Here is a 25,400-nt window from a genome sequence, read left to right on the forward strand (position 1 = left end):
GAAGACACCTCACAGAATATCTTGTCATTCATAGAGAGTCTTGAAAGAAAATCACTTTTTTAAAGGTGACCCACAAAGGGGAGGAAGAAAGAACAGGGCTTGTGTGCTGCTTTTTCACTTTGGTGGCAGAAGACTGTGACCAGGGACTTATGCTGTGTGTGCTCTCTTTTGGGGAGAGCAAGAGAAATGGACTTCAAGCTCCAAATTCTTCCCACTCCCTTTGTTGCTCCCAGCATGGAGCAGAGCATCCTATGGGAAGAGAGCAGGAGGCTGCAGGGAGCCTGGGACTGAGCCAGGAGGGAACATGGAGGGGTTGGCTGGATAGCAGAGGTGTCCTGGGCACATGGACCAGAGATGGATGCAGAGATCTATCAAGCCCAGATAGACAAGAGATGGATGCAGAAATGTAACCCTGTCAGCATGTTTAAAGAGGAAGGTACTTACTGGAAAAAAAAAAACCCAAAACATTTACAGGGTTTGTTTCCTCCTGAATACATTTTTCCTTTCTGGGCCTTTTAGAAATTTATTTATTTATTGATTTTCCAAATGGAACTCTTGAAAATCATTTTGAAATTGTGTTTTGCATTCCTGGGCTATAGGGAAGCAATAATGTAAGTGGTGATGGGTAAGATTTCTTGTTTCTGGTGTTGTGTTATTTGGAATGAAAGCTGAATCTTATCTGTTTGGTACTATATAAACACTGAACAGACTTTAAAAAGCTTGTACTCTAAGGAGACAAGAAAAGCAAAGAAAGAGAGGGGAAATAGAAGTGCACTGAAGTGGCTCATTCCAAGGTCACAAACCAGATTTAGAATAAGAATCAGATGTTCTCACTTCAGCCCATTTTTCTATTCCATGGGGTATGTTGCTTCTGTTATTCAAATGTGAAAAGCCTGTCCTTTTGGAGAGAAATGGAGGGCAAGGAAAATGAGACCAGACAGAAATGCAATAATAGAGAGGGGGCAAAAAAAAAAAAAAAAGTAAATAAAGGAGTCTTACTAATAAAGATTCTATTCTTAGATTAATTCAAGACATGACATATCATTACTCAAATCACAAATTTGTGTTTCTCTCTAGATGCAGTAAAGTGAGGAGGACAATTCAGATGCAAACCTGCAAACTGACCCTGCATTGATGATGAAGCAGCTGCAGGTACTGGTGAGAAATGCTTTTATTTTTATTTAAAAAAAAGTGTTTTGGTTGTGAAATTTTATTTGTCTTTATTTCTGAAACACAGCAGTTAAAAGTGGCTGTAACCCTTTGAGAGCTGTTCTGTCTTCAGGTGCTTTCTGTGAAAGCACAAGTGTCTACTGATTCCTGCATATATGTGTGTGCTGGAAGAATTCCTTGTGAGTTTTAGTTGAAGCTTGTGGCCATGCTTGCAAAGCCTGAAAGCTCTCTGATGTCAGGTGGCTCCTCTCTTTTGAAAAGCTAAGCAACAAGCTGTTTATTATTACACATCTGGCTGAGGCTTTATCCTGTTGTAGCATCCCATTGGCAAGGAACTCAGGATTTTACATTTTAACCCCCCCTCAAACCACCTTGGTTCTTTAAACCTGTTGGAAAAAGGTGCTGTAATTATTTTCCTCTGATGATTCCAAAGGAATTCCCTCCTGCTTTTGGATGGCTGCTCATGGTGAGTTACCCCAAAGGCTGGGGCCAAAGGCTGGTGGATGGACCTTGCCTTTTTTTTAGACTATCCCTGGGGAATTTTGAAAAGAAACAGCGGAAGAGCAGGGCCTCAGCAGTGCCATTGCCAACAACTGTTCATCCAGGAAAAAAGGTCTTGGAGCCATGGAGTTATTTATGGCTTGGGCTTCTCTGGGGTAGCTCGTTACCAGGGGATCTTGGTGCCTCTGGACCTTTCCTGTAGTGAGATGTGCTTGGAGGGAATAATCACACTGCCAAGGGGTTTCTATCTCTCTCTTCTTCTTTTTTCTTTTTTTTTTTTATATCCCTTTCATTAAAAAAAAAAACCCCAAACCCTAAAAATATTGTGTTCTCTTTCTCATTTGTGGCTGATGAAAAGGGAGTCTGGGCTACAAATACATGGAGTTTAAATATGCATTTCCCATCAACTTCCATTAATGGGGAGCTCTCTGGCTAAAGCTTTGTGTATAATTGGAATTATTTACACTGTAACTTTCTTTTGAGATACCATTTATTGGGATTTTTTGCATTCTGCTCACTGGCCTTGACTACTGCAGGGAGCAGGACTGAGGACATCATTCTTGTATATCTGCTGCTGAATTAAATTTTGTGTATTTTTGTGGTCTGTAAAATTCATAATGACAAAGTTATTGGTAAAACACTGTCTGCCTGAGCATTGCTTTAACTTTTCCTTTTTAGTAAAGTATTTTCATTCACTGTTACACACACTGCTAAGTTTAGTTTTCCTTGCAGTCAGTAATTGTTTCAAGTAAAAGTAATTCAGTGATTTCTGAAAAACAGTGGGGTTCAGGTGCTGTGTGACTCCAGATCACCACAAAGTGTGGCTGTGTTTTGATTCATCTCTTTGTAGGAGCAGCTCTGAGCTGAAAAGCTCACTGTGTTGGCACTTTGTAAGTTAGCTTATAAACTTTCCTTCTTTCAAACCCAGACATCTGGAAAGGTCACCAGATGAGGGATGGCTCTTTTTATGCAGGAGAAAAGAGAATGAAGTTTTACTCTGCTTTTCATGTGAGACAGTCTGCCTTGTTGCTCCTTACTCACCTCCCAAAACTTCATAAACTTTTTTATTTATTTTATTTTATTTTCCCTAAAAACCCTTCTCCTGTCTTCTCTGTGGCAGCATCCTATGGGCTGAGCTGTTCCATTTCAAGGGAGAAATACTGGAAGTGCAGGTGGAGCATTCTGAGTGTAGACTTCAGGTTCCTAAATAGAACCATAGAAGTATTTAGGTTGGAAATGACCCTTAAAATCATTGAGTCTGACAAAAAAGCCAACACTGCCAAGTCCATCACTAACCCATGTCCTTCTGTGCCACATCCACATCTCTTTTGAGCACCCCAACCTTCTGCTTTGGCAAGAAGGTCACAAAGTGAGGCAGGCTCTGCCACCAGCTGCATCAGCAGTGTGTGTGGTTGGGAAATTCTATTTCTTCCCCTTGGTTCACAGCTTTTAATTACATCCATTTGTCTACTTAATATGCTGTTTCCTCTACAACTTTTCTGAGATCCAGTGCAGGGATCAGCCTCATGACCTCCTTGCCCTGTGTGACCAGAGGATGAACCCAAAGCCATTCAGATTTGGGCTTCAGGCTTGAGTTCAAATATTCTCCAATGTCTCTCCCACAGATGACTGCATTTGCTCAGGATCTTTTTATTTAAATCTATTTCTCCTCTTTGTCATCTAGGGGAACTATAATTAAGATTTCATTGCATTTAGGTGTGTGAGAAAGTGACTATATTTAGAGTTTGTCAGTCTATTGCCTTCTTAAAGATATCTGGCAGTGTGAGAGTCAGTACTCTTCTTTTCAATTAAAATTCAGGGCATGATGTGTGAAGCTGTGTTTGTAAGGAGACACCATCATGGCATTTTCTACTTGCTTAAAAGCCAAATAACAGGTTAAAGCAGCTCCTGTCCTGAGGAGAAGAAAGGGCTCATTAAAAACATTAGCTGATATAGAACAAATTGAGCTTCAGTGCCCTGCATAAAGATTATAATAACTGTAATAATAAATGAATTAATAATGCATTAAAGGAGAACTCCTCCAGTCAGCTTGTCACACGCTTATCTCTGGAAATTGACTTCATTGAGGTGTGTCACATGAGCTAATGGCCTTAACTGATGGATTTGGGGTTTTTCCACACTCCAAAATCCACTTAAATCCATATTTTAGTGCTTTTGACAGTTAGTGGTTGCTTCATGGGGTGATGGGGCTGTTTCTGTGCTCCATGGGAGAGAATGTGGTCCCAGGACACCTCATTCCAGCATCTTCCCCCCTGCTTCTGCCAGGGTGAATCAGGAGAGGTGGGGATGGTCCAGAAGTGCCTACTTAGGTACTAGATGTGGAATTACCTGGAATAATATCATACCTGAGAATCCTGCTGAGCTGTGGGTTATGAATAACACAAGATTATCAGGTAGTAGGAATAAGTGGTGAAGGTTGGGCCAAAATTCAGGCATGGACAAGGGTTTTAGGAGTGGAGACCCAACAGCAAAGGGGGAGTTTGAGGGTTTCTGCTCATTTCCTTGGGTGAAGGCTGGGGATATAATGGGTGTCAGGCACCTCTGCTGTGCTGGAGGAAAATTGCATTAAAGGACTTGGTTATCCAGACTTTGTTATCCCATGCTGGATATAAACTTCATCTTCAGTCACCCAGTTACCTTTAAGCTGAATCCTCTGAATCCCTGAGTTCTTCTGAAAAGCAAAATGGCTCTTCAAAACCTGGCTGCTGCTGAAGAAGGAATTTGCATGAGGTGGTTAAATTTTAGAATCTTAAAATAATTGAGGCTTAGCAGGGCCCTGGGGAGGTCACCTGGATGCCTCACCTGGAAGTGGAATCCGTGGGGTGGCTTCCAAATGGAGATGATGGGAAACCCTTTTCCTTTTGCTGGGTGATGCCTCTGTATGTCCCCGTTTCTGCCTCCAAATGGATGTTTGGAGGTGTCAGTTTGTGTGTGTAAACATTTAGCTTTACTTCTGACAGATGAAAGCAAAATTCCTTTTGGGATGCTTCTCTGGTCAACCACTGAAAAGTCATCTTTGTTGTGGGTTTTATTATTATTATTATTAGAAAAATCTCATTCAGTGTGACAAGGCACACAAAAGGGCAGCATCAGTAAGTTTCTTATCAATGATTTGCATCATGTTAATACTACCACCAACAGTAAATGCATTATTTGGGAACAAAGGAGATTATAGCAGAGATTTTATCCCAAAAGTCTTTTGGGTTTGCTTGTGGAGTCAAGCAATGTGTGCTCTGCTTTATTTGCTGGCTGAGCAGCTGCTCTGGTTTGCACAGGGATTCTCCTCTTTCCCCAAGCTTTGCTTTCCTTTGGGGTGTTATTTGATACACACCAGGGAAATAGCAGGATCCTGAATTCATGTCCCAAATGGTTGGGGCTCAGACAAAGGGCTGGAGTGATGCCTGGGCTTGGTGTCAAGTGGTCACTCAAGCAGCTCAAACCTGATTCTCTTTTGCAACCTTCCAAGCACTGGAAGGCTCAGCAGCTGGAGGGTGTTGAATTTGGGAACAGGACAAACAGGTACCTGTGAGGAAACTGCTAAAATAGTGATAGGCTGGAGAAAACAAGAGAAATCCAGCTCTACCTGCTGAATCCAATCTGCTCCCTCATCCTCCCTGTGGTTTCTGTACTGACTGCTGTCAGGGGCAGGAGGAAGGGCTGAATTCTGTGGCTATTCTTAAATTTCTAGTAACAAGACAGGGTTCATTAGAGGTCCCATCAAATGGCTTTCAGTTACTATCAGTTGGACTTGTATTTGAATTGATGACCTTGAGATGAAAGGCTTTTTATTCTATTACCCATCTCCTGAGCCATCAAGTCTTTAATATGCCATGTAAAATCAGTTTTCAGATGGTATTTTTTTATATAATGTTGCCATTTATTATTAACAGTGTCTGATTTGGAGTGCTACTTGCTGTAATTGTGCATAATAACCACTTTTGTTATTCCCATTATTTCAAATATATCTGCTGGGTTACTATATACTTCCAGACACAGAGAAAATAGATTGGTAGTAGACTGCAGTTTAGCTTTATATAAATGAGATAATAAAATCACTTAAAAATACAAAGTTCAAATAAATTCAGCATCAGCAAAGTTTGCCTATTGCTTCAGTAAATTGAAATATAAAATTCTAGTTTGTTGCTGAAATAACCTGTCCTGCACAGTACTCTATGAAACTACCAAATCCATAGTAAATTAGGAAAAATGAGTAAGAATGTGCAACACAAACCACTGCAGTGAAGGAAATGTGTTTTCCTCCTGGATGGCTTTTTCCTGAAGATAATATAGAGCAGACCATGTTAAAACCCCAGTGCATACAGGAGTGCTAACCAGAAGTGTGAGAAGGTGGCTTTTTCTTTTTTGGCTTTACTTCATAGGAAAGCACAAGCCTGGCAGCACTGGGATCAAGAGGCACCTTTTGTGAACAGATCTTGTGTGAACTGTCAAGAGTAGCTGGTTGTGCATAGAATCATAGAATTGGCTGGGTTGGAAGGGACCTCAGAGATCATCAAGTCCAACCCTTGATCCACTCCCACTGCAGTTCCCAGCCCATGGCACTCAGTGCCACATCCAGGCTCTTTGGAAAGATCTCCAGACACGGAGAATCCACTACTTCCCTGGGCAGCCCATTCCAATGCCTGATCACCCTCTCCAGAAAGAAATTCTTTCGAATCTCCAACCTAAACCTCCCCTGGCACAACTTGAGACCCTGCCCTCTTGTCCTGTTGAAAGTTGTCTGGGAAAAGAGCCCAACCCCCCCCTGGCTCCAACCTCCTTTCAGGGAGTTGTAGAGAGTGATGAGGTCTCCCCTGAGCCTCCTCTTCTCCAGCCTGAACACCCCCAGCTCCCTCAGCCTCTTCTCCTAGGATCTGTGCTCAAGACCCTTGACCAGCCCAGTTGCCTCCTTTGGACCTACTCCAGCACCTCAATCTCCTTCCTGAGCTGAGGGGCCCAGAACTGGACACAGGACTCAAGCTGTGGCCTCCCCAGGGCTGAGTACAGGGGCAGAATCCCTTCCCTGGACCTGCTGGCCACACTGTTCCTGATCCAGGCCAGGATGCCATTGGCCTTCTTGGCTACCTGGGCACACTGCTGGCTCATGGTGCTGTGCTGAGCAGCTGTGGTCAGTTGTGACAGATTAAATGATTCTTTTTATCCTTATTTTGTTCCAGAGGAAACACCATTCCTATAAGGAGTTATTTCTTCTTTTTTTTTTGACAGCAAAAGTGTAAAATGCAAATCTGGCAGACGATCTTAAGGGGTCATCCATCCAGCCTGCTGGCTCACACACCCTGCCAGCCTCCAGAGATCTTTCTATCAAGGTCTTTTTAGAAGCTTCCAGTGATGGGTCCAACAGCCTTTTTGGAGAAAACATATTAAAATGATTAACTATCTCTGTGGCTCAGAAGGCTTCTCATAATATCCACCCTAATTTTCCTTTCTGTGAATTAAACCAGTCACTGCTCATGCTCACCCATTACAACTGATTGTACTTTGCTTAATTAAAACCTGTGATGTACTGGAATATTGCTGCTATGTCTACTTTGGTCCTCTCTCTTTATAGCAGGAACAAATATCCTTCTTTCTAGGTCATGTTTTCTAAATCTCAGATGAGTAATTACCTCCTGTGTCCTGTGCTTAACAGCTGGTAATGTTTCCCCAAACACCACTTGTGTCTGGCAGCAGATGTGCATTGCTGACTCATGGTGGGGTTTTATCCTTCCTCACCTCTCTGTCCTCTCTCCATTGCTGCCTACCCCAAAAAGCAGGGTTTAAAATATGCACTTGATTTTGCCTGTCTTTTTATTAAATTATCCTCATGATTTCAGGTTTCTTTTTCCTCACCTTTTGGGATCATTTGGTGTCCTAATGCTGTCCTGAGTGCTTGAAGATCCTCCAGAGTTTGTGTGACCTCAGGCACTCATGAAAAGATGGGACCAACTGCTCAGAATGTGCCCTGCTCTTTGATTTTGGTAGTGGCCAGTTGGAAATTGTTCTTTGAGTGTGTTTGCTGCCAGTCTAAAATAAGGAGTTAGTAAATATCTCCCTTACTGTGATGGAGGAATATGTTTGTCTACTCAGAATGTATCCCATCTAATTCCTTTTTATGGAGGTGTAATTATCCTGATTTTAAAAAAAAAAAAGGTTGGCATGATTAGTTCTTCACAACTGCATTTTGGCAATTTCTTCTCACTTTATACTCCTCTGGGTGTTTATAATTTCATTGTTTAATCATTTGTCCCAGGGTCTTCCTTTCCCCCTTTCCAAAAATAGCTGCTGGGTTTGACCATCTCTTACCCACTGGGACCTCAGCCATTCCCTGAGAATACTAAAAAGTAATTACTAATAGTTTAAAGAGAACTTCAGCTGATACCTGAGGTATTTCAAAATAAATGTAGTCCTTGATGACTTATTCAGCTGTGTTTTGGGCTCACCTCCACTCAGCTTGTGTTCCAAGCTCTTATTAAAATGAATTCTGTAGAGAGTCTGGTCACTGGAAAACATTTTTTTGTTGAAGACATAAGGAAAGAAAGGCACTGAATATCCCAGCCTTTTATATTTGGAGCATTATTTGCTATTCTTTCTCTACTAGGTAATGGAATTATGTTTCCCTTTATCTTTTAAATCCCTTTTTGCAGGCAAGGTAGGAAGAAGGGAGGGGATCTTGCCAGCAAAAGTAAAAGGTTTTTTAGTAAACTGAGCTTTTTTTCTTATATATGGGGGGAAAAAAATGTGTACAGCCTTGAGGCTTTAGCCCAACACTATATATATAAATCTGGTTGCTGTAAATCAAGGCATTGGCTGCAATATTCTTTATAGATTTAGTGTGCAGCTCAGTGCTGTCCTCTCATGTCCACTGGAACACAGATTAGTGAAAGTCTTGGAATAATAAATACATGGTCAATACAATACAAGTATTGAAAAGATGCCATAAGCCAGGAATTATAGGTTTCTCTTGAAAAAGTACAGCCTCAGAGGGACCTGGACAGACTGGAGAGTTGGGCCGATTCCAACGGGATGAGGTTCAACACGGCCAAGTGCCGGGTCCTGCACTTTGGCCACAACAACCCCATGGGGAGCTCCAGGCTGGGGACAGAGTGGCAGAAAGGGACCTGGGAGTCTGGATTGCCAGGAAGCTGAACATGAGCCAGCAGTGTGGCCAAGAAGGCCAATGGCATCCTGGCCTGTATCAGAAACAGCGTGGCCAGCAGGTCCAGGGAGGTGATTCTGCCCCTGTGCTCAGTGCTGGTGAGGCCACAGCTTGAGTCCTGTGTCCAGTTCTGGGCCCCTCAGTTTAAGAAGGATGTAGAGGTCCTGGAACAGGTCCAAAGGAGGGCAACCAGGCTGGTGAAGGGACTCGAGCACAGGCCCTATGAGGAGAGGCTGAGAGAGCTGGGGGTGTTCAGCCTGAAGAAGAGGAGGCTCAGGGGAGACCTCATTGCTGTCTACAACTCCCTGAAAGGAGGCTGTAGCGAGGTGGGAACTGGACTCTTTTCACAGATGACCTTCAACAAGACAAGAGGACACAGTCTTAAGTTGTGCCAGGGGAGGTTTAGGTTAGCTATTAGAAAGAATTTCTTCACGGAGAGGGTGATCAGGCTATGGAATGGACTGCCCGGTGAGGTGGTAGATTCTCTGTCCCTGGAGACATTTAAAAAAAGACTGGATGTGGCACTCAGTGCCATGGTCTAGCAACTGCTCCGGTGGGTCAAGGGTTGGACTAGATGATCTCTGAGGTCCCTTCCAACCCGGCTAATTCTATGATTCTCTTTTTTATTATGTTTTAGTAGTTTGTCCTGTTCCTAAGCCCTGCTCCCATAGACTTGGATGTTAATGTATTTTGTTCTGCTATGAGAAGTTCTTACCTTTTCTGCAAAGCCACTTTCCAGTTAGTTATTCCTGAGGCCTGTTTGGGAACAGCATGCTTACAGCTCTGTATTTTGGAATAAAGGAAATTATTTAAGAAAACCAGCACAGCACTCTCAATGAAAAGATAAATTAATTTGCTGAAAGTGACTGAGCTATTGAATTCCTTTTCTAAATTTATTCTTTGACAAAATAGCATAAGTAAATGCTAGAGAATGGAAAGCTATTAAAAATGTAAGAACTAATATCAAAAAGTAGATAAGCAAATGTAATGTGTACAGATTGGCATCATGTGGCATAAAGAGGATTAAAGAATTTACCAATGGCATTTATTTTGGAAAAGCTTGAGGCCAGACCCTATAAATAACAGAAATGTGTGAAGACTGTAATGAAGTCAATGAGCCAAAACCAAAAACACACAGTGGAAGAACAGGGAAAAAATCACAAAAATCTATATTATTTTTTTTTCCAAGCAGGTAAAATATTAAGGAAGTAAAAACTGTCCAGGTGATCAGCTAATGTTTGTCTGGAAGGATTCCTGCTTCCTCCTCAGTTATTTTCCTGTGTCTTATGGATGCTCAGGCTGGGTCTGTATGGATTCATCTTTTCCACACTGAATGGATGTACAGAATTACACCTTGGCTATCCAAATCCCCCTCATGTTACAAACTCAGGCCTTGAAAGTCATTTCAGCTCCAGTTTCTAGAAGCTGATGTCTCCTTTAGCATGACTTTTGTGCCTCCATCAGCCTTGCCAGAAAGGTGACAGCTTCCTTGGGGATTTTCTTCACTTGCTGCTACACTGTTGATGTATTTCCTCAAAACTCATCCTGTTGGGCTGGATCAAAAGTGGCTGCAGAAGAAGTTATTTCTGTGTAGCCATAAGATTGTGGTTGAGTTGGACTGTAAACTGGTTTTTTTTTTTTGGCTGTGCAATCTTCCTTGCCTCTGCAGGATGACCAAGCAGGCAGGGAGTTTTCGGGGACAACTCACTACTACCTCTGAAAAAAAAAATAAGCAAAAAACCCCCCTTCATTTGCTTCTAAACACTTCCCTGTCGAGCTTGGCATCTTATATCCTGCCAAAAAAAAATTGCTGATCATGCCTGGATGTGCCAAAAAAGCATCAAAAGCTATTACTGAGTCGGCTGATGTGCCTGTGGTTGCTGTTCTGTCCTTGCACACAGGGCTGGGGGTAACACAGGATAGCAGCTATTCAGTGCCTGGAATAATTTGGATGGAATTTATTATCATTAGCATGCAGGAAGGGCAAAGCCAGTTGCTGCAGGAGTTCATTACAAGGGAATTATTTCCTCATATACATTTAGTAAGAGTCAGCCCAAAGTGATGTTGCCTCATTAAATTCAAGAACTTGGATGCTCTTAATGCTCTCCCAGATGTAATACAGGCATCCTTCTTTCCAAAAGCTTGCTTTTCCCTAACCTACTGCCTAGCATGCAGGCTCCTGAGAGATGCTCAGCAGAATCTTGCTCCTGAGGAGGGTTGGATGGAGCTTTGGATGTAGAAGAAGCTCTGGGGGAGAGGTCCAGGGGGGGAGGGCACAAAGGGTGCTGCCCCAGCAGCTTTTTTGTGTGCTGAGAGCTTGGAAGAGGCTTCTGCCAAAGAATTTGGGGTTTGGTAGGTGGTTGTTGGGCAGCTGGAGGTCACCATGTGGTTTCTGTCATCACAGAGGTTCTGTCTCTGAGGAAGGGGTGAGGGGACACTCACTAACGAGGGATTTGATGTTTGGTCCCCAAGTGCCACACCGGAGGACAAAGGGACACTGTGTGTGCTCAGCCTCTGTCCTTGGGGAATTAATGAGCACATGGCAGGCTACAGACAGACAGAGTGGCTATGAAACTTCTTGTGTTGGGCAAGAAGAGCTTTCCCTCCTCCCCCCGAGTGCTTTCTGGTTGATGATTTTGTTTCACATTTGAGTGAAGTCTTTGTCGCCGTGCAGTGGTTCTGGGCAAACCCATTCTGGGGGAGGGAAAGACCTTTGGATGGATGCTTCATGCCTCCGTGAGAGAAATCCTTATTTTATTTCATTCCTTCCAAGGCTCTATTATGAAATGATGCCAATTAATGATGCAGAAACTCTTTTTGATCATCTGTTGGATTGCTGTGTCCCCACAGGGTGGTGGTTTTAATTAACCAGCTTCAGTTTGCATTCCTCCACTCTAACTTTATAAAAACTTAATGACACCTTTACAACACGAAATAACAGGGAAAGTAATTCTCTCTAGGTGTAGGAAAATTGAGCCTTTCTTACAAAACAAGAGCTTTTGTAATCTGTGCACCTAAAATCCTGACTTTGGTTCCTCCTGACGTGCATTCCCCCTCGCTCTGCATGGGGCAGTGCTTGAGTTGTCTGCCTTCCCCAGCAGGCAGGAGCTAATACTGGGTTACCAGCAGCCTATGGTAGCACAGACTGACTGGCTTGTCAGTAAAAATATTTCAAGATTTGCCAGTCAGCTGCTCTTGAGCAGAGTTTGCAATATCCTTTTGCTGGGTGGAGGTTCTCTCCCTTGAAACTTCCCCGTTTGCCAGTGACTGAGAGGTTTGGATCCATGGCAGGGGCTGCACAAGGCTAAAAATCCTCATTTCCTCAGCAGGCTGGCCCAGAAATTAGCATTTTATTTCTTTGCCAAGAAAAAAAGTTCTCTTCAAACCAATCTATTTCAACATGATAACCTTTAACCCCCATGTAAAAGTGCTAAAAGGTGCTAAAACTACTAAACCATTCCTTAAGGACCAGGTCCAAATGCCTTTGAAATGCCTGCAGGAATGGTGACTCCACCTCTGTCTTGGGCCATCCCAATGCCTGAATTAACTTGAGCTTTGGTTTCTCTTCACTCTCTTCGCCATTCCAAGCCATTCTCACTCTTGGAAAAGCAGAACCCAGTCCTGCCATGCTGGGTCTGGTGGAGAAGTGGAGCCCATCCAAGTCAGCCCAGGTGCTGGTGATGGGAGGATGGGCAGCAAGTGAATCTTCTGCCATCACTTTATGAGAAATACATCAAAAAAAGGATCCTTTTTTCCTGTGGAAACAGTGGAGATATAGAGATTACTACCTTTGAGGAAAGGCTAAAGGAATTGGATTTATTTGGGATTTTTTTCTTTGGATGTATGAATGGGTAAGAGAGGGTTTCACTGCAGGCTGCTGGACCTGCAAAGAATAAAGATTTTCAGTCCCAGCCCTCAGCTCTTTATGGGCTAATGAGGTGTTCATCCCTGCACCATCACTGTGTGTGTAAACAGGAATAATATTTTGGGGTTTAATATGTTCTGATTTCCTGGCCTCCAGTCATCATCCCTCATTTCACTGCCAGCAATTAATCACAACATAAGAATACAGCTTAATAATGAATTGTTATTTTTTACTATTTCTGTGTAGGTGGTGGCTCAGTTCCCTGCCAAGTTGTCAGATGGGTGAGCTGGATGGTTAAATAACATCATTTACTTCTTTCAGAGCAAGACCACATCTCTTTGCTTCCTATTTCCAGTGAGAAAATCCTTGATTTTAGATAAAGTGTCACATTTCTCTGGTTTGGTTGGTCTTTTTTTGTTGTTTTTTTTTTTCCCCTGTCTTTATGTCTGCCACTTTCACCCATCTGCAGCCCATTGCCTGTTTGAAAAGAGGGCTAAAAATACTCAAGGGATTTATTTCAACAGTCAGATGCAGAGAGACACAGCAGTTTGTTGCTGTATCAAAGGCAGGTGCAGGCTGACATCCACTTGAGAAGTTAGAATAATCAAAACTAATTTAGTGATTGAAAAGATAATTTAAAAACAAACAAAAAAAAAGTTGTCACATCTCATAAAGGGGCAAAAAGGTCTTCTGGTGAATCCTGAGAGGAACCTGGTGGGTTTTAATGCAAATCTACTGCTTGGATATATTCAGTGTAGGAAAATGAAGATGTAGAAAGTCCTTTGATGATATTGGCTTGAGAGAAACTCTGTTAGAGCCCACCACAGCCTAGTAAATCCTTCTTGGCTGTCACCATACTCAGGGACCTTTAGTTACTTATTCACTACATGGAGCCTCCTAGAAAGTGAGTACAGGTTTGGGTCACAGGATCCTACAAACTGAGAAAAAAAACCCCAGCCAAACAAACAAAAAAACCCCCCCAAAAACACCCCACAAACAAACAAAAAAACCACACAGAAACCCAAAAAACAAACAAAAAAAAAAAGAGAGAAGGGTTGAAAAAGCTTCTGAGTGGAACCAGCTTCTTTTTGTCTTTTCTTGAGCTTGCTATGATGGTCAAAGACAGAAAGAGCTGAGTTTGGAAATACCTTTTGACACTATTTAAAATATAATTTGCTCAGCTGGAATGGAAGATAGAATTTTAAATCTTTCTTGGCTGAGCTCAGCTGAATTCCTTTGGAAGAGTTCATTGAGTAAAGGGCAGAAGGACAAACCCAGATATTTTAAGACTGGGCTTTGCAAATACCACGTATAGGAAAATATAGTTCTAAACTCTTTCCCCTTGACAAATGTGGTTCTGCTGCCATCTGATCTGTATTTCCAGCTCCAGGATTCATCAGCTTGAAAATTGCAAAACTTAAGTATTAAGAAATCTGCCTTGAAAATGTGCCAGCCGAGTTTCTTACAGGATCTGAGGAAGGATGACTCACTACTTCAGTGGCCATTCATTGCATCTCTGCAGCAAGTCAGGTTAAATTCTCTGAAGTAGTCAGAATTTCTTGTAGCAGCTCTTGGCTGTGGCACAGCCAGTGCTGGAGCTGCAGCTCATCCCTCAGCTCTTGGTGAGGCAGGAGGAAGGGAGGTGGCACCAACCTGGCAGAGGGACGTGGTCTTTTGGAGGCACTGACACCCATCTTGAGCTTGGAGGAGGAAGAGGAGCACCAAGGCTGCCCCTAAAGAGGTTTGAAAATTCTGAGCTGTTTTAGAGCTGATCTAAAGCAGGGTTTGGGTGTCAAGTGGCTGCTTAACCCCTGGGGTTAACATTGTGGTGAAACATTTGTGACCTGTTGATGGTTTCATATCCCTGCTCATCTCTCCATCTCCCTTTGCCCTCTCGGCCTCATTTGCAGCACATCTTGGTGTAAGGTCAGGGTTTTTTCCTAACAAGTCAGTATTTTTGATTTCTCTTTTAGCCCAGGTGGTTTGTGGGTTTGGGATTCTTTCTCTTTCTTCTTTCTCTCAATAAATCTGCTTTTCAGCCTCCCACAGCTCCTTGGGCACAGCTCTGCCTGAGGTCCCTCAGGGCTCAGGGTGCCAGAGGGACAGGGTTGAAGTGACAAATGTTGAGCTAGTGCAAAGCTGAGACAGCTGAGTTTATTCTCAAGTTGACTTTTTGCTTTTAGAAGACATATGAAAGAACATTTACTGGAACAATTCCTTTTTAAGATTTCTGTCTGCTTGACAGAATTGTGAGTTTTGCTGGATTTGAGTTTTGCTGTACCAGATTTTCTGTACAAAGCATATTTCTGGTATAGAGTCCTTCCCATTTGGGAAACCTAAACTCAAGTGCTCTGTAGGAACCTGCTTTTCAGAAAACCCTAACTTCAGCTGCCAAAGAGCAGATCCCTTGAAGGATTTATCAGATTTTTAAAGTGCATCCTACAAGAACCCTTTACAGCCTGAAAGGTCCCAGGTGGCTCGGGGAGGTGAAGCCACCAGGACTGTGAGCACTCAGACCTCTGGGTTTAGCTGCTCTGGTATCTACCAGGTTTTGCCTGCCAGCCCTTTTTTTACCTCCTCCTGAGTGGAACCAGCTTTTTTCTGCCCTTTCAATAAATGGAGAGAGCTGTGCATCCAGGCAGTGCCTCTCAGGATTACTTCCCATAGCTCCTGCTCCCTACTTGAGGAACCCCGACGGAATTTTTCGATGCAGTTGGGTGCACTGATATATTTGTCAGTCTTGTGTTCAATTATTCATTTTTTTTTCTTCTTTGAACCTCGAGACAAAAATAAAAGAGGAATACTCCAGTTACACCTGCTTCCAGATTCTGAAGATTCCTCAGAACTTTGTGACAGTCTTTTTGCAATTCTTTAATTCTCCAGCTCTGCTGAGATCAGTGTGAATCTTGTGCTAACTTTGATGTTACCTTAGTGCTCATTCAACCTTTGGCTCCATGTGGGCAGTAAGTAAAAGGAAATGTCAATTATCTTGTCAGACAGAGGTGCCTGTCAAGGTATTGCTCAAAAACATAAAAACATCAATTCAGGTTGACATCATCCATATCCCAACAAATCTGATTGAACTTTTTTCTCCTCTAGCATGTTCTGTGGAAGGCAGGGCAGGTAAAGTTATCACTTCATCTGATTTGAGACAGAGAGACAAAATCCCTGGGTCCATCACAGCACGGTTTTGGTTTACAATAAGAGGATGTGATGGGGAAAATGGACATGTATGTTGGGTAATATGAAACATGTTGGTGTGAGTGTCAGTACATCCTAATCCTGTGTGAAACTGCATGGAAAATAATCTGAGTTTTCTTTCTATCTGCTCTCAGGTGTGATTGACTCCGAGAAATACTGTGCTTTATTTTGTAAAGCTTGCATAAAGATCTTATTTGCCTTACATTTGGGAAAAAAGGGGAATATTCCACTTGCCCACCAGAGAATCAGTTCCACTCTTAGGTACTTCTTCCTTTTGTCTCTGTTAAGGTGTCCTCTGTTCTTGTCTATCTCGACCCTGAGATGCAGTTCTTCACATGGGACATGGCTGTGTCTGTTCCACAGGTGTCTGTTTTGCAGTAGTAAACCAATATTTTCCTTTACAATGTAGAACAGAGTAATTTTGCCTCAGGTAAATCCTTTCCCTGGGAAAACCTATTGAAAAATGCTTCAGGGCTTTTATCTCGAGATGAAACAGAAATCTGCCTTGCTGGGAAGATGTGAGTGAATTTCTATGGCAGCTGAAATAAAATTAGCAGGGGGGGAAAAATTACACTCTGTAAAGGAGGAAAAGCAATCAAACCCTTAAATAAATATATAAATATATATATATTACTTAGCTCTTGTTGTGAATTTCCATTTCCTATGCACTTTGCAGCTTTTATGGACCCTCTTGAGCCTTCCTCTATTTGCCTGCTGGATGAACATCCCAAACCTGTGCTGGATTTCTTCCTCTCTCTCCTCTCAGCCCATGGCAGGGCTGCTTCTCTTTGCTCAGGGCTGAACCTGGCTGTGCTGATGATGTTGGGGTTGATCCCCAACAAGGGGGCTTGGGGAGAGTTTCTGGGGTTCCCCTGCACCTCATTTGGGTGACTCCTGCTCTGTTGGATGCTGACAGTGTTTAGTGGCAGGGGGTGCACACTGGGTGTCTTTAGGAGGGAAAGAGGAATTTATGGATGTGAATTCTCCTATCCTAAGGTAAAACCTCAATTTTTGAAGCTTGGTTATTAAGTTGGAAAGATGTTTTAATGTCTTCTTTTTTTTTTAATATTATTTTTTTTTAATGTCAGATCAAGTGTTTGGCTAAGCTGGAAGTTACACACCTGGTTTTAAAAATTAATTTACTTTTCTTTTTTGCTAGCTGCATTTTTGTCACTATTTAGTGTTGGTGAGCTTTGGTCTTACAGAAAGCTGGGAGTTTGGGCTGCTGGAGGTTTCCAACCAGCAGGACAGCAGTGTCAGGCTGAGGTGCTCCTCCATCAGCCCCAGAGCATGTGACTGCCTTATAATTAGTTTGCATTTCTTTACAGCTCCTCTATTAAGCAGGGGAATTGCATAACTTAACGTGAGTAATACCAATTATTTTGGATCTGTCACTGCACAACTGGTGATGAATAATGCAGATACTGCTCTGATGCCAAATGCAGTTGTTGGGGATTTTTTTGCCTTTTCCTCATCAGCTGTCTTGAAGTGTTGTGACATTGGATGGCACAGAGAAACCTGAATTCTGTAATTCAGTTTTATTTGAAAGATCAGGGGAAACACTCCATTTTGGGTGTTCTTGGAGTGTAAATGTGGCTTCACAAGTCTTCTACCTCTCCTGTCTGCTTAATCCTCTGCTGACATTTCTCCATTTGGATAACAAGATCCAGTAGGATAAAATTCCACACTGACATATTTAGGTTTCCATATTAATGGAGACATTTTTGTGCCATTAAATCAATGATTTTTTTTTTCCCCACTTATCAGTGGAAGCCCAGATCAGGCCTATTGCTGAACAAATAACAGAAGATGAGGGATGGGGAATTTCAATGACTTTAAATCTGTTTTTTCTAAAAGAATTCACCTTATTTTCTGTGAGCATTGTTGTCAGCAGGATTTTTTGCATCACTTCTTCCAGAAAGCCAGGTTAAGCCTCTGTACAAACTTCTGCATTTGCAAAAAAAGGCATAAAAATCCAATTTGATGAAAGCAGTGACAGAAGCCACAGGCTCCTCACCCCTCCCTGTAACTCCATGGAGTCAGCTGAATATGGAGCTCTGCAGAAGCAGCTCTGGATAGCTGGGATCATCTCAGGTTTTTCCAGAGGATGCCAGCAGAGCTGTTGGATGCCTTGCTAAGGAAAAGGCAGTGAGGAAATTCTGTATATTCAGCTTGGCTGTTGTGCAGACACCCAGGTTAGGAGAGCTCTGCCCATGACATGTCCACACTTGGATATTTTTAGAGTCAATTTGAGCCCTTCAGGCCCAGAAACTTATGGATTCCAGTATTTTAATTTTTTTTTTACCTCTCCCTGTAGCTGTTTAATATTAAAAACCCTGCATCTTTTGGTGGGGCAGTCAGCAGGGACCCTCTTGCCTCCCAAGCCTCTCTTCTCCTCTTGTGCCCCAAGGAGCTCTCCCAGATGGATTTTGGGCTCTCCATGGCTGTGCACAGGTCCCGTTGGATTTCCCATGCCCTGTGAGTTTGTCCTAGAGGAAAAGATGTCCCAGATTTGCTTTGGCAGTGTAGGAAGCTCAGCCTAATTTTCAGAGTTGATTCCTGTGAATCAGCTCAGCATTGAATGTCAGCTTGGAAGGGACCTCAAGGATCATCTGCTCCAAGCCTTCTAACATGAGGTGTCTCAGCACCCTGTTGAGCTGCTGGCCAACTCTTCCTCAGAAGAGAAGGTTGGAAAGATGCTCCTGGACTCCAGAAAGGTGATTTTATTCCCTCTGGGACTTGGAACTAAATCTGAATATAATTCTTGTTTTAGCCAGCTGCATCAGAGTGCTTGGGAATATGAAGGAAACATTTCCAATTTGTTTCCTTCCCCAGTTGCAGTTGGAAAAGCTATGGAAAAGGAGTAGGAAAAAACTGTTTGACTGGTGATTCTTGATATGGAAGGGTCCTTGAAGTTTAGGAAGTTCCCAAAGTTGTGAGCCAAGCAGGGGTGACACGTGCTGTGTACAAGCTGGCATTTCCAGAGGAGTGAGCTCAAGACCTGTCAGTAGCTCTATGGATTAAATTCAAAGATCTCCCAATGAAAAAGAAAGTGTTCAATTTTTCCCAGTAGAAACATCAGATAATTGGAAAGACTGGCCTTTAATTTCTAGCCTAAGGGCAAACAGAGCAATCATTACAGACCCATCAGACATTTTCATTTCTGGAATGGTAGAAAAATCTGTTAGGAAGCATCAGTTAGCACTAGCACAATATGATTTTTAGGTATGTAATTACAATCATGCAGTATTTACCAAGTGTGAATACTCACATTGCAGTGTTTTGTTATCAAGTTGGACGTGGGGCTTAATTTAGATCAAATTCAGAAACTTTGTGCTTGAAAATTGCACTGTGCCTTATGCTTGGTAGGCACAAAGTGCAGAGGGAAAACATGAGAAGATGGAGAGGAAAGAAACACCCCATTCTTAGAGACAATGATAAAGCTCCACGTATGACAATAGAAGCAAATCAGCTTGATGTAAACCCCTTGCAAACCAAACAGAGATTCTGTGTATCAAAAGGGGAGATTAAACACCCTCACCAGAGTCCCATGGAAGTTGTTTCTTGGTATCTATTGTGGAGAGACTGAGCCTGAGTAATAAGTAGGAAATTTAATTAGGCTGCTGGTATATAATGAAATAAAGGTGTTTTAGCATTAAGAAATGACACAGGACCAGATTTAGAGGAAAAAGTCCAAACTATTTTGTGCAGTAGCTAAAGCAAATATTGACTCACTGGTACATGAATGCAAATAAATTAAATTATTAGGGATTAGTGACCAGTTTAGTCTGCAGAGGATGCCAAGCAGAGAGCTTTAACCCTTTCATTAGTCTGCCTTTTTTTTATCTCTGGCTGTAGTGGCAGCCATGTGTGGCTTCTGCTCTGAAGCAGAAGGATTCTCTAAGGAGGTCTTTGGTCAAATGAGTCCATAATCTTTCATCATGGGCTCTCCAGAGGGTTTTACTCCTAAATGCTCTGGATAAGGAGTAGTGGATGGAAAGGAGCCTTGTAGATCCTGTCTTGTAATGAAGGATTGAAGCAAAGAGGGAAATTCAATGCAGGAAAACCTCAGGAAAACCTGAGGACCTTAGGTCCTCAGTGCCCACTCCTGCCCTTGATGAAGAGAATCTTGGTTTGTGTCCAGCAGTTCTGCTGGTTCATCATCTAATCATTAGGAATCACAAGCCTAATTTCTTGTTTCATTACGGATGACAAGATGAAACATTAATAGGTTTTTTAATATGAACTGCAAGTTAAATATTCATTATTCCTTATTGCTTTGGTGTCAGCCTTAAATATGCTGTAACTCAAAAAGTCCTCTGTACTGTTACCACTTAAAAATCACCAGTGGAAAGGTCCCCTGGCCCATGTCATTCCTCAGCAGCTCCCAGATGTCCAAAGTGTCATCTCCTGTCACATCAGGAACATTCCCTGACCTCTGGTGGGCACCTTGGCTTTGGGATAACCTCTGCCCAGAGCAGGACTGGGCCTCAAGAACTGCTCTTCCAGTAGGTTTCAAACATCTGATCTCTGGAAAATTGGTGATGTTCTGTGGGGAAGGAGGAGCACTGGGCCATCCATGTGGATGTGATGTGCCAGAGGGATTTGCTGTGGGGAACTGTGGTGGCCTGGGAGCTGTAAGGGGTGAGAGGCATCACCTTGTCATTTCTTTCTTTAAGAAAATGATTTCTTTCTTTCCCCTTCACAGCCTGGAGAGATATCTTGTTTTTTTTTTTATCCTTCCAAGCCAGCTTTCGTGCAACCTTTTATCCTAAAATCTCCCTTTCAGATGAGCTTTTTGTTCCCATACCATGTGTTCACTTTTCCCTCTGATTGAGTGTGCTGAAAATCTTGACTGCCTGTTGTTCTTTTCTACCAAGTATTTTACATAAAACCTATATCTGAATGGCATATTCATTTTTGTGGCATGTTTCCACAGGGTAGGGGCAGAATCTGCAGACACATATAAGAAATCTTTGTCCTACTCAGAACCCAAACCCTGCTAGTTAACACCAGAATTCTGTAATCCTTAGTTGGGGAAGTCACTGGATGTCCCTGTAAGGATGGTTCAGTTCTGCTGGTGAGGGTAAGCAGCAATGTAAAAAATCAGGATTGAAAATGGGGTTTTAAGACTGGGAAAAGTGGCTTTTATTTATTATGAATAACCAGTAATTATCAATAATGGGATAAGTGAGCCTGGAACTCAAGCTGCTTTCCATACCATTTGCATCCTGTGGATCTGGGGTCTGGTTCTGCAGTTGCTGGAGTTGCTGTTCTCTCCTGATCTGTGCCCAGTAGTACTCCAAGTAATAAAATGGTCACAAAATTAAGTGCTGCACCCTTAGAATGCAAGATATTTGCTTTTCATACAAGCAGACCTCTTCAGAAACCCAAACTTCTCACAAGGCTGAGATCCAAATGCTGGTTTCTTACTCCTGGGTGTTGTGTTTACTCCCATGAGTAGGGCCATGGGGGTTTCAGGGCAGTGGGAAGGAGCTGGAGCAACAACAGTCCTAGAGAGGAACTCCAGCACCTGATGAAAAAATAATACAAGCAATTAATAGACAATCAAGTGTTAGTAATTTAAATGAACTTGGAGATGAATGTTGTTAATATTGCAAGGTTCTTCTGATTGATTAAAATTAATCACAGTATCATCTCTCTGTCTGGAGGCATGCTAGGAATAAATTCGAGTCTGCCTCCTGCTAGAAGGGATGTCAGGAGCTCACTTCAACATCAGTTTCATCTTTGGTGATTCCAGAGGTGTTGAATGTCTTTCCTACAAGCTATCTACATTTTACAAGCATTCAGTGGAAAAAAAACCCCTCAGTGTCTGCATTTAAATACATTCTAAAGGAATAGGTTTTGGTTAATTTGTTTGCTTGTTGGTTTGACTTTTTTTTTCTTTTTTTTTCTTTGAGAATTTTGCTTCATGTGACAAAGCAGCAGAGGGATGTGGCCCCAGCAGCAAGCTCAGGGGATGTTGGGGTGCATGGCCTGGGCCCCAGCTCTGCTGGTACAAACTCAGGTGTTCATTGCAGTCCTGCAGATGGGAGATTTTTGGAGCTGCCATGCTCTTTGTGTCAGGGTTACCCAGCCTGGCTGTGACCTTTAAAGTCTTAAATGAAAGAAAAGTGAGTCTACATGAAGATACCTCTTCAGGTGGATGGACTGAATGCCTCAGAATGCTCATGCTGAATTTATAAAGTGATATCTCTTGATTCCTGCAGATATTTCTCCAAAAGTCCTTCAGTCCCTGTCCATTTTAAATTCCTTTTCTTGCAGGATTTCAGTCCTATAAATTGCTTCAACCCTCATTGCAGAAAGCTGGATTTCCAATTTTATCATGTATTTTATTTGTAACTCCTGAATGCAGGAGATTTAAATTCCTTACTTTACTGTACTTCTTTTGCTATCTTTATCTTATAGTCTAGACTCTTACACATGCATAGATTTTCCAGGACTCACAACAATGAATATATTTCAGCCAGGGAACAGGGAAGTTCATGAAGTCCTTAGAAAAACTTATTGTGCTCATCCCCTTTCCAGTTCTCCTGGCAGCATTTTAGGTTCCAGCAGTACCTGATCCAGTGACCCAGGATGAAAATTTGGACTCAGGAGAGAATCCAGAGGTTCCTCACTGTTCCTCAAACATTTTTCCTTTCGTTCAAATTCTGCTGAGGAAAACCCCTAAAAGTGCAGTGAACTATGACTTAGGGAGTGTTTGCACCCTGCAGCAGGCAAAGCTGAACCAGGGAAGTGCCTTGGGTATGATGCTCAGGCAGTTTTTAGCAGGATTGGCCTCATTATGGACAGAGACTTGTACAGATGTCACCTCTGCTCTCCCTGCTGGGCACAGGAGCCCTTTAGGACAGATTTATTTCATACACCATAGCTGCACTATGACCAATTTATTTTTTTTTTAACTGCAGAAATAATTTTGTTTTTCCTCTTTCATTTTTCCTATTTTTTATTCCCCTTTAAGGGCAGGTTCCTATTTGTTTTCCTTTTTTCTTGTTGTTACAGTAATGAGCTCTCTCAGCCCTCCAAAAATCATGGTCTGATGAGGCTGCTAGCAAACATTTAAAGGTTTAAATTATAATCAGAGGGAGAAAATCAGCAAGGCATGAGGAGTTGAAAGTTTTAAATATAATAGTTGTATTTTTCAGGTTCCTCTACAAAAATGGTTTAAGTCAACTGTAATGTGACTTCTAATACATATCAACAGACTTTGTTACAATATAGATGGTTTGTGCACCTTTTAGCTGGGGTATTGGAGTGTGAATCAGTCATTTAGTACAAGAAAACAATACACAAGTGATAAGGTCAGGTCTGGCCAGAGATGCAGTTCCAGTGCATTGCTCCTGCAACCAAAAGGATTAGGAGCAGGATCGAATTTGTCAACAAAATTAAATTAATTAATAGATAAATCCCTATGTCAGAAAGGAGCTCACAGTTGTTAACAGCTTTGCAGTGTCCTTGGCTGGGTATCCATCCTTTTGCTCCTCTCTTTTTAGAGGTCAGATGGTGCAAAGCCCAAGCTGTGGAGAGGGGAAACATCTCCCAGGGCTGGAGTGGAGAACCAGCTCCTGCCTGGAGCCCCTGAGTAGATAAGGGTGGCAGCAAACAATCACTGAAGCTTAAAGAACATTTTTAACATAAGTACCAAGGCCTCATATTTGTTCTGAAAGTGTTTGTTTTATTTTCAGGGAATACTCTTTAATTTAATTGTATTTTTTGGCAGCTCTGTCTCTCTCCCTTGGATATGTGTCAGGCAGCAAATAACCTGCTTTAAAACTGATGTAAAAGCTGAAAGGAGCTGATACCTGATTATTGCCTCCTTATTTTTGTGCTGTTCAGAAAAAAGAATTAGCTGGTGAGGAATCTGCAGGCTCTTTGAGTTACCCTGTTCAGGGGTAGCCTGACAACTGAGAGGGGTTTGGTGGGAAATCCCTTTAGCAAAAGCTGAAGGGCTCTTGGCCCCACAACCCAAACCCAGGCACTGTGGGGCAGTTTTATTGCTGTGCTCCAACCCCACATGGAGTCAGTTGTTTGTAGTGGCTCTGAGTGGTAATCTCAGGCAGTCTATAAAGTGATATTTAATTATATTAAAAAAGCTGCATTTTTTTCCATTGGAAATCGTTTGAACCATCCTCATTCCTTAAACTTTCCACCCGAGAGGCAGTAGCTTTTTCCTTGTGCTTTATCAGGATGATTGTCAGGGTGTTTAATGAGCTTTGTGCCAGCCCAGCAGCTTCACTACCATATGTCTGCAGCAAGAGCCTTGCTCCTCTCAGCAGCATCCTGCCTCTCCCTGCTCAGCTTAGCTACCCAGCATTTCAATTTTTTTTAGGACCATTCTGAATCAGGATTCACCCTTGGTATCAGTCGGGTCCCTTTGAATGGTTACTCTGTAAGGAGGGAAAAATGGAAACTATTTCTAGTACAAATCCCAACAAGGTGTGAGAAAACTGCCTCTTTTTGGGAGATGGGGATTTTGTCCTCTCTTTAAAGGAAATTCCAAGAAAAATCTGCTTTGAGTATTTGAAAAGCAACATTCTGGGATAAGGTGAGAACTGACAGGTTGGCACCAGGCACTGACATGTTACATCAGAGCTGCTGGAGATGAAGCTGAGCTCTTTGCTGGAGATGTAGCAACTGCAGATCAAGTGATATATAATTTACTGAGCTGCTTGTTAATTCTGTGATGTTATGAAATCTCCTGGGTTCATAATTACTCCAACTGTTTCCTTGACTTCACCACATAACTCGACGTTCCCCTGTAGAACTTTGTGCTTAGCTTGACATTATCCTCTCAAAGTTGGTGCCTCAATGAAATTACAGCCTAGCTATAAAATCCAACTAATAGGCAGCAAAATACTAAAGAAGTCAGGATGAGACTAAAGGCATTTTCAAATCTCTTTCTCTGCCTTGGAATTACAGACATTCATCCCATCTCCTGCTGATTACACACTTTACCAGCTATTGTTTCCACTGCTGGGGTTTAATTTGCTGCAGAACATTGGCAGTGGTGGTGATCTCAGTAGCAATCCTCCCAGCAAGGTTGTGAGGGCTGCAGGGGGTGGGTGGGTGTGAATGACAGATATTTTAAGCCTTTTTGTAGTTCAGGATTAGGGAAACATTGACAGGCAAGCTTCTTTGAGTGGGTAAGGTGTGTGCTGGGATCCCAGCACCCGTGGGATGACTTTGGGATCAGGTCAGCTCCCCCCTCTCTGCAGGTTACTTTGCAGCCTTTGGTCCCTGCAAAGCCTGGAGTGAAGGAAGTGGCAGCTTTCTGAGAAAATGTAATGTTACCCTTCTGTTTTTTTGGAGTTTTCTGGAGTCTGGGCTCATCCCTGGGAGGGGGAGAAGTGGTGCTGGAGGTAACTGCCAGCTCCTGGGATGGTTCCTCCTGGCCCACAGCTTGATGGTAGCAGCCCCAGGGCTGATTTTGCAGGTAGTGAGAGCCACTCCCCAACGCTTGGGATG

The 25,400-nt window shown here is 42.6% G+C and overlaps 1 protein-coding gene across 1 annotated transcript in view; it reads left to right on the forward strand.

The window, feature by feature from the left end:
- Positions 1 to 1,121: 1,121 nt before the first annotated feature.
- CHL1 (cell adhesion molecule L1 like) overlaps positions 1,122 to 25,400 on the forward strand; it is a 90,696-nt gene continuing 66,417 nt past the window's right edge. Inside the window, exon 1 of the mRNA XM_008501162.2 lies at positions 1,122 to 1,158. The gene's annotated coding sequence lies outside the window, so the exon portion shown is untranslated. The remainder of the gene's footprint in view (positions 1,159 to 25,400) is intronic.

The sequence above is a fragment of the Calypte anna genome, chromosome 12, assembly GCF_003957555.1.
Source record: "Calypte anna isolate BGI_N300 chromosome 12, bCalAnn1_v1.p, whole genome shotgun sequence".
NCBI lineage: Eukaryota > Metazoa > Chordata > Aves > Apodiformes > Trochilidae > Calypte > Calypte anna.